Consider the following 8,613-nt stretch of genomic DNA (forward strand, 5'->3'; position numbering starts at 1 on the left):
AGTTCGTCAAAACCGCGGTATACAATTTTTTTGTCCTGTTTGTCACCACTATTTATTCCCTTAACAAAAATGATTAGCTCCTCACCATCAGATCAACATCTCTCTCACCAGAATAAATCTGACCCGTCTATTAAAAATATAATTCGTGTGATCACTTACCATCCAAATATTATCCATCCACTCCAAAGAGCATTGCCACTACAAGACAACAATGTTATAGCGCATCAACTTTTCTGTCCCAATTGCCCCTCTACTTTTTTTATTCAGTGATAACACACAGGGAATCCTGGAAAAGGCTGATCAGTCCCCTTCAATACAAGACACATCAAAGAGCCCAATAGCTAAAGTCAAGGGAAGTTTAATTCATTGGACTGTATTATGGAAGATGTGCGTTATAATTACCATGTTCTTTGGATAGTTGCTGGTGTCATGGTGATGATGCGGTCTCACTCGCATGATTCTGTTTGGTCATTTGTGAACATTGGCAAGATCACTAACAAATCATTAAGGATTAAAGATGATCAAAGTCAATGTGAACATTATTTTGACTTGATTCAACCATGGATGTTCAAATTTCAAAGGTGAAATTCAACATGCAACATTATTCCTAAGCTCAATCAAAATGAAGGGTCGGATTCTTGGGAATGTCCTATTTCTGCTAGCAAGAATTTAACTGAGGATTTGAAAAATATTTCTAATTGTCATCGCAGCACCTAAAGATCTTCTTCAAAGCCTAATCAAAATGGAATAACATCTTTGTCAAGATGGCATTCTTCTGCTCTTGATGAAATCTTAATGATCCGACCGAGACAATCGATTCGGAAAAAAATTCTGATATAAAAGAATCTCCTTCAAATCCATTATTAAAAATAGTTTTTGAGTATCTCTTGAACAAATTCAATTATTGGACTCTTGGTCCACTCTTTCAAATGGTTTGCTAATTTTCGGGAGAAATCTTCAAAAGGGTGCATCATCGTGTTTGATTGTCGTGATTGCTCCACTTTTCAATACCAAATGCTACTTATACTATAACTTGTGGTATTCATACAAATGGTTTTCTTGTGCTAATTAGAACCTTAAGGAAAAGTATTTCACTGTGAAATGGAGCACTTATTGGATTCTTGAATTTTATGGGAGAGTGAAGGGTAATGATGTGGCCTTTGAACCTGCTAAGCTCTTGTGGCTCATCCAACACGATTTTCTGCTAGGGAAATCAGTGCAAGAAATGGTGAATTCAATTAATGAAACCAATATTCTTTTTCTTGGTGCTATTTCATGTGTACCTGCCACAAAGTTTGACTCTATAGCCATTGAAGTTGCTAATAAAAGAGTTAATGTTGATCCATCACTTGTGGAAGAGGTATTCTTTGGGAATGTCCTTAGTGTAACTTTGGGGCAATCTCCCACTAGACTAGCTGCTCTTGGAGCTGGACTATCCAAATTTGTAGTCTACACTACTGTTAACAAAGTTTGTGCATCAGGATTAAAAACACAATGCTAGCTGCACAGAGTATTCAATTGGGCATAAATGATGTTGTTATGGCGGGTGGTATGGAAAACATGTCTAGTGTACTTAAGTACCTAGCAGAAGCAAGAAAAGGATCTCGCCTTGGACACGACTCACTAGTTAATGGGATGTTGAAGGAAGGTATGTGGGATGTCCATAAGGATGTTGGTACATGGTGGAGCTGTATCATTGGGTCGTCCTCTTGGTTGCGGTGGCGCCCGTATCCTGGAAATAATCTTTATTCGGGAAGTCATTTTAGAACCTTGAGGACAAGGTTCAAGTGAACCCTGCAGCAATGATAGAAGGGTATTATATGATTTATATTATTGGTATTATTATTGATAGGGGATAATAATAGAACTATTATTAGTATGTTATGGGGCTTTTGTGTATTTGTGCTTTTAATTGAACATCCATTATGGGAATTATATATGTAGTGTCTTTGACACAATTAAGGGTATCAAAGAAATCAAAGTTATCTTTTTATCTCTATTTTCTTAGTTTATTTTTAATGTCTTTATCTCTTATTGTTGAAACCCTAATTTCATAGTTTTGATAGGAAACTTCCTATCATCACGGCTTAACATGACTGTACTATAGAGAGTATAAGACCATCCACATTCATGCCACTCAATTTGGTGGTATAAATGAGGCCCATTTAATATAATATATTATTTCACACTTCTCAATTATTTAAGCAATTCAACTACAATTTCTAAATATCTATACCACTCATCTAAAATTCTACAATGGATCCTACTAATCTCACAATATATTTCAATTTTTACATTAATATGTAAATATTTAAATTAAACAAATAAATTCGATTAAATAAAAACATATTAAATAAACACCAATAAATTATATGAAAATACATTAAAAAAATTCATAAACGCCAAAATAAACTACTCGTAGAAAATATAGTAAACATTTAAAATAATGTTTAGTTGTGATTAATGAATGAGTTGATTCATTCATATTTATACTAAAAATAAATAAATAAATATTTTTTAAAAAAAAGAGACGTTGAAAGGTAATATTTATTACCGTTGAAGTGAGAAATGCAATTGAATATGATTATGTACACTGTTAATAAAAATTGAAAATTTAAATATGCATTGTTTGATACCCCACCAATACATAATATTTTATTACTAAAGCACACTAGTAAAACAATGCAATGTGGGTGCTATAAGTTTTTAAGAGAATATAGTTTGATCTTTAAGATCTTTGTTGGAGGAGAGGATTTTTTTAATTTTTGAGTTTGAAATTGTTAGTAATCTTGCCTCGCATTTAGTTGTCTTACATGAGACGTGAGGTATTCCTCATTCCATGACTAACTCTCATCTATAAAAATTAGAGATGTGCATAATGTTATTTTATCTATGAAGGTGGCAGAAGATTGGATTGAAGGAGTGTCTAAAATTAGGCAAAATATTGTTAAGCATTTCTCTGATATTTTTAAAGAATGAATTGTTTATAGATCATGTCTCTGTGGTGTTGTCTTTCACTTTCTTTTGGAAAACAATAATCTTGTTTTGATGACTCCCTTTGGTCTTTAGGGGTTAGACTATGTGGTATCTCAGAAAGAAGTTAACGAAAGTCCAGGTCTAAATAAGTTCAATTTCTCCTTTCTAAAAAGGTTATGGTATCTAGTTAGAGAATATTTGGGGATCATGTTTGATCAAATTCATTATTTTGCATCTCTACTTCATAGACTTGGGTTGGTGATGGAAAAATTAATTTCCCCTAATCAATCAGCTTTTTTTAAAGAGAGAATGTTGGATGATAGAGTGGTGGCTTTCAATGAGGTAAGAAACTTGGCCAAGAGATCTAAGAAAGTCTATATGTATCATTTTAAAGGTAGATTTTGAAATAGGGCATGATTCAATTAGTTGGAGGGTTTTGGATTATATGCTTATCATATTTTGTTTTATTGAGAAGTGGAGGGCTTGGATGAGGGCTTGTGTATTTGCTGTAACACCCTGTTTCTCGTTAATTTTAATTTACTTGAGTTAATATTGATTTTTGTGAATTATGTATGTGCTCGGATAATTTTATTTGATTTATTGGGGTGGAAAGAAATTATTAGAAATTAAAAAGAACTATTGGTTGATTTAATTAATTTAAGGGTTAAATGACTTTTACCCTCTGCCATATAGGCGTGTTTGGTTTACCCAACCCCCCTTTAAAAAAAAATCCATCATTAAAGCTCCTATGCCATATTTTTGGCCAAGATTCGCCTACGTGGACAAAAAAAATCTGCTGACTGTGTAATTGCTGTACGCGTGACATTTTTTAATTTTTTATTAATTTCCACGTGGAAATTTGTATTATTTTAATTTTTTTTTTTAAATTTTAATTTTTTTTTTAATTCAATATGCTGACATGGAATTATGTATTTTATTTTAAGTTTTTAAAATTTAAAAGATGGAAAATTATAAATTTTTGTGGGCAATGGGTGTTGAACCTATAACCTCCATGCAACATGCAATAGGCACTAACACTAGGTTACCTTATTCTTCTTGAAAACTTTTGCTTCTCAATTGTATAGGTTAAATAATTGTTTGTCATATTTAATAATAAATAATAATATCTTATTATTCAATTAATATTCAATTATTTATTATTATATGTTAAAAAGTCATTTTAGTTTATTTCAAAATAATTAAAGAGTATAATTTCATTAATCGTTATATGTTAAAATAATTAAAAATATAATAAATAATACATAGATTTTAAATAATAATAAACTGAAATAAAATTAAAATGTGTTTTTAAAATAATATATAGAAATAAACTGAAATTAATTTAAATATAATCCATAGTTTATATTTGAATAAATAAACTATAGTATATATTTAAAGATAAACTGAAATTAATTTTTATAAATAATAATAAAATGATATATATATATATATATATATATATATATATATATATATAGAAATTAATTTTTAATATATAATAATAAACTGAAATTAATTTGTAATATATAGTATATATTTGAATAAACTGAAATAAAAATATTTGAATAAACTGAAATTAATTTTTAATATATAATAATAAACTGAAATTAGTTAGATTCTACTATTCATTTTACTATATTTAAAAACAATATTAATTTATTAACATTTTAATATATATTTTTTATTAATATGTCAAAACAATAAAATCATTGACTAATATAACATACTGAAAATAAAAGCAATCTAAAATTATTTAGATTCCACTATCCATTTTACTATATTTATATAATAAAATGTAATAAACAATAAAACAATATTATTTTATTAACATTTTAACATATATTTTTATTAATATATCAAATAAAATAACAATTGATTAATATAACATATACAACTGAGAAGTAAACATTTCCATAAAAACAAGGTGGTCTAGTGGTAACACTTGTTGCTTTGGGCATTGATGTCATGTGTTCAAGACCTATTGGCCACAAAATTTTAGAGTTTTTCATAAAAGCATTTTCACAAAAATAAATGGGATAAAAGCATTTTTAGAGTAAATGAGATAAAAGCTTTTTTTCAAAAAAAAGTTAAATAAAATTAAAAAAAAACAAAATACCACGTGGAAATTTAAAAAAATATTAAAAATTAAAAAATGTCACGTGTGCAGCAAATACACAGTCAGCATGCCTCGTAGGCGAGACTCTAAGAATTTTGGCAAAAAAATGGAACAGGGGCTTTAATGATGGAATCTTTTTTTTTAAGGTTTGTCTTAAATTTTTTTTTAAGAGGGGTAAACCAAAACACGCCTATATGACAGGGGGCAAAAGTCATTTAACCCTTAATTTAAATAATAAGAAAATAAAAGGTTTAAGTGAATTGAGTGGAAATTGAAATTAATAGAAATATGGGATAAAGTGGCGATAATTAGAAAGAAGTTGGGGTCAAGGTGAAATAACTAAAAGATTAAATTAGGTTTATTATTAAAAAGGGGTTAGTTGAGCTTATTTGTGTCAATAAGTGAATTGAGAAAGAGCATGGGGGAGAAAGAGCAAGAACAATGGTTAGAGAAGGAAGAGGAAGTCATAGCTAGAGTTTGGAGGGGGGTTTTGTTCAAATATGGGTGTTTAATGTCATAACGGATATAGAAGGTCCCTAACCTTCTTTTTCTTTTCTTTTCCTTACTCCAATGATGTAGTTATTGAGTTTTCTGGATATAGGGATGGTTGTGCAAACCCCTCTAAATCAATGTATGTTAATTTCTGAAACTTGATACAATTATTGTTGTAATCATATGTTGAATTTTGTATGTAATGAATGTGTAAATTCTGAATTTATTGTTCTCGTTAAGAGTGCTTAAAAGTGATGAACATGTTATTGGATTGATGATTAAGTGATGTGGATTTGTATATTTTATGTTGTTTGATGTTATAATCATGTTATAATTATTGTATGAAGGATTATGAGCTTTATGATTTTTACGGAATCGAAATCGGAGCTCCGAAAGTGCTTCAAAGGGGAAAAATCATATTTGTGGGAAAACATTTTTTATTATTGTGATTGAATGAAATAATGGTTACCCCATTATGAGGGATGTTCATGTTGATGCTGAGTTGATTATTTATGAGAAATTATATGAATATGACTATTATGTTGCAATTTAATAATTGATTATTATGATGAATTTAATAAGTGATTTTGTTTGAAATATTCAGTTTGATGGTAGGACTGTATATTGTGACCTTACATTGGTTAATTTTGAGTTTGGTACAGTGATGAAATCGATATGTTAATGTCTAAGTTGAAGGTGGTGGGGATACCTTCATGTAATTGTTTATGTTTCATTTTCATGTATTCATGTATTTCAAAGTTAGGTGGGACTTCGGTCCCTTGACGAGTCTTGATCTAGTGTTGTGATCAATGATGAGTCATAATCTAGTGTTGTGATCAGTATGGATCTCGGTATAGTGTTGAAACCATTTATAAGCTTGAGGTTTAGTCTTGTAACCCCTGGATGTATTCAGTAACATACCTCTAAACTTCCAAATCTTGGTACCACATGCATTAGAGTAGAGTTGAGGTGTCCATTGTATACATAATATTGCATTGTGAATGATTAATGTTGATTGAATTATTTGATGTATCTATCCTTATTTTGTTATACACCGCTAACATATTTTGAGTACATTCTCACCCCTGTTTCTTATAATGTTTCTATTTATGTCGTTGATTGCAGGTACTCAAGTAGGGAGCCTTAGTGTCATGCGTTTTGGATGATGGCTTGAGATGACTTTCTTTATTCTCGTTTAATTCTATGTTTGTCTAGATTATGCTAATAATGCTCTGATTGTGTAACACTAGGATAATATTTGTTATGTCTATCTTTGCAAGTTATTTTAATTATACTTTTCAGTTATGTTAAAGTTGAACTCCTTTTGAAACTAGGAGAAGTGTTAATTGGTTAAATGTTTTAATTCTGCTGGGATATTTTATAAGTTGAAATGAATGTTTGGTTGAGAAGTATGTGTGACACTCTAAAGGTGATATTATTCAAGTGTAATAGTCATTCTCTTTTAAATTAAAAGTCGGGTTTTTAGGGTGTTACATTTCACTACTACAAAATGCACAAACAACAACGCCCAAGTCACCATTGTTCTTCCAAACACCGTGTAATGACATCTCAACTCTCAGGCGCTGACATTTTTTTTTATTTTTTAAATTAAAAATTTTTAGGATATAATAACGGTTGTTAGGCTCACCGTGGTGATAAAATCAAGCTTTCATGGGTTCGAACCTCAGCGTTCTAAAATATTTTATTCCTTTAACATTAAGGCACGCCTTTTCTTTTTTACTTAGTTTTAAAAAAAATAAAAAGGGGTATCACTACAATGTTTTTGTACAACTCTTAGTTTTTCTATTCTTCAGAATAGCCGTCAATCTTGTTCTTCGTCATTAACTTTCCTATTCTATATGAGTGTTTTTCAAATAAGTGATAACAATTTATCTTGTTTGACATACATGAAGGTATTCTTCTTCTTCCTTATTTTTCCATTTTTGTGTATGTTGTTGTTATGTTTCACATAATTTTCATAATATTTTTTCTCTCCTTCATCATCATTAGCTTTGTTGTTGTTGAAAAATGTTTGTTGTCATGATTTTTTCAGATTCGTCTTCACCACCTTAATAAAGCGCATGCGTGCGTGACTATCGTACATATAGTTTGCATAGCTATGGAAAAAATAAGAAGTGTGAAGTTATTGTGGAAACTTCATCCATCTTATATTTCTTTTTCATAGCTTCACAAACTAGATGAACTTCATAGTTGTTTCATTTTCATGATCATTTTCTATAAAATGTGCATTTATGTTTTTCTATGTTGCTGCATGTATTTATTGTGTTATTGTATGATGTTGTTGTTGAAAAATATTCTCAAAACAAGAATAAGACATTGCTAAGTCACAAGAAAGAGGCTTCTTGTGACTTACCAATGTTTTGTTCTTTAAATTCTTATATAGGTTGATAGTAGATGAAGTATAGTTTATTATATGTTATGTAGATTGTTTGTTTCATTAACATTTCACTGAAAATACATTCATTTAAATTTACATAGAAAATTATCATTTGAAAATTAAGTTCTATTTGAAAACCAGCTTATATAAATTAATATTTTTCAGATTACTTGCATCTCATCATTTATTTCACGTTCTTTAGCATTTAGAATGTAATGCAATGACCTGATTTCTTCAATACATCGATATCTTCTCTTATAGTTTAATTTGAATAAAATCTAATTATTGGCTGGGTCTACCTCATTGTCCTCGCTTATCATCGTGATTGTTATGATAACTTATCATCATAACAATCACGATGATAAGCGACGACAATGAGGCAAACCCAGCTAATAAATGGATGTTGTTCAAATTAAACTAGAATCGAAGGAATTAGTGCAATAAAGGAATCATACCATTGAACCATATTATATGTGTTAAAGAGCGGGAAATGAATGATGAGAGGCATGCAAATCGGAAAACTGTGGTTTGTTTAAGTTGGTTTTCAGGAATAGTTTAATTTTCAGATTATATACTTCTTCATCAATTTGAATGGTTGTATTTCTTTAATGAGGTGTATGGAAAAACAAGT

This window comes from Vicia villosa, linkage group LG1 (genome assembly GCF_029867415.1).
Source record: "Vicia villosa cultivar HV-30 ecotype Madison, WI linkage group LG1, Vvil1.0, whole genome shotgun sequence".
In the NCBI taxonomy this organism is placed as follows: Eukaryota; Viridiplantae; Streptophyta; class Magnoliopsida; order Fabales; family Fabaceae; genus Vicia; species Vicia villosa.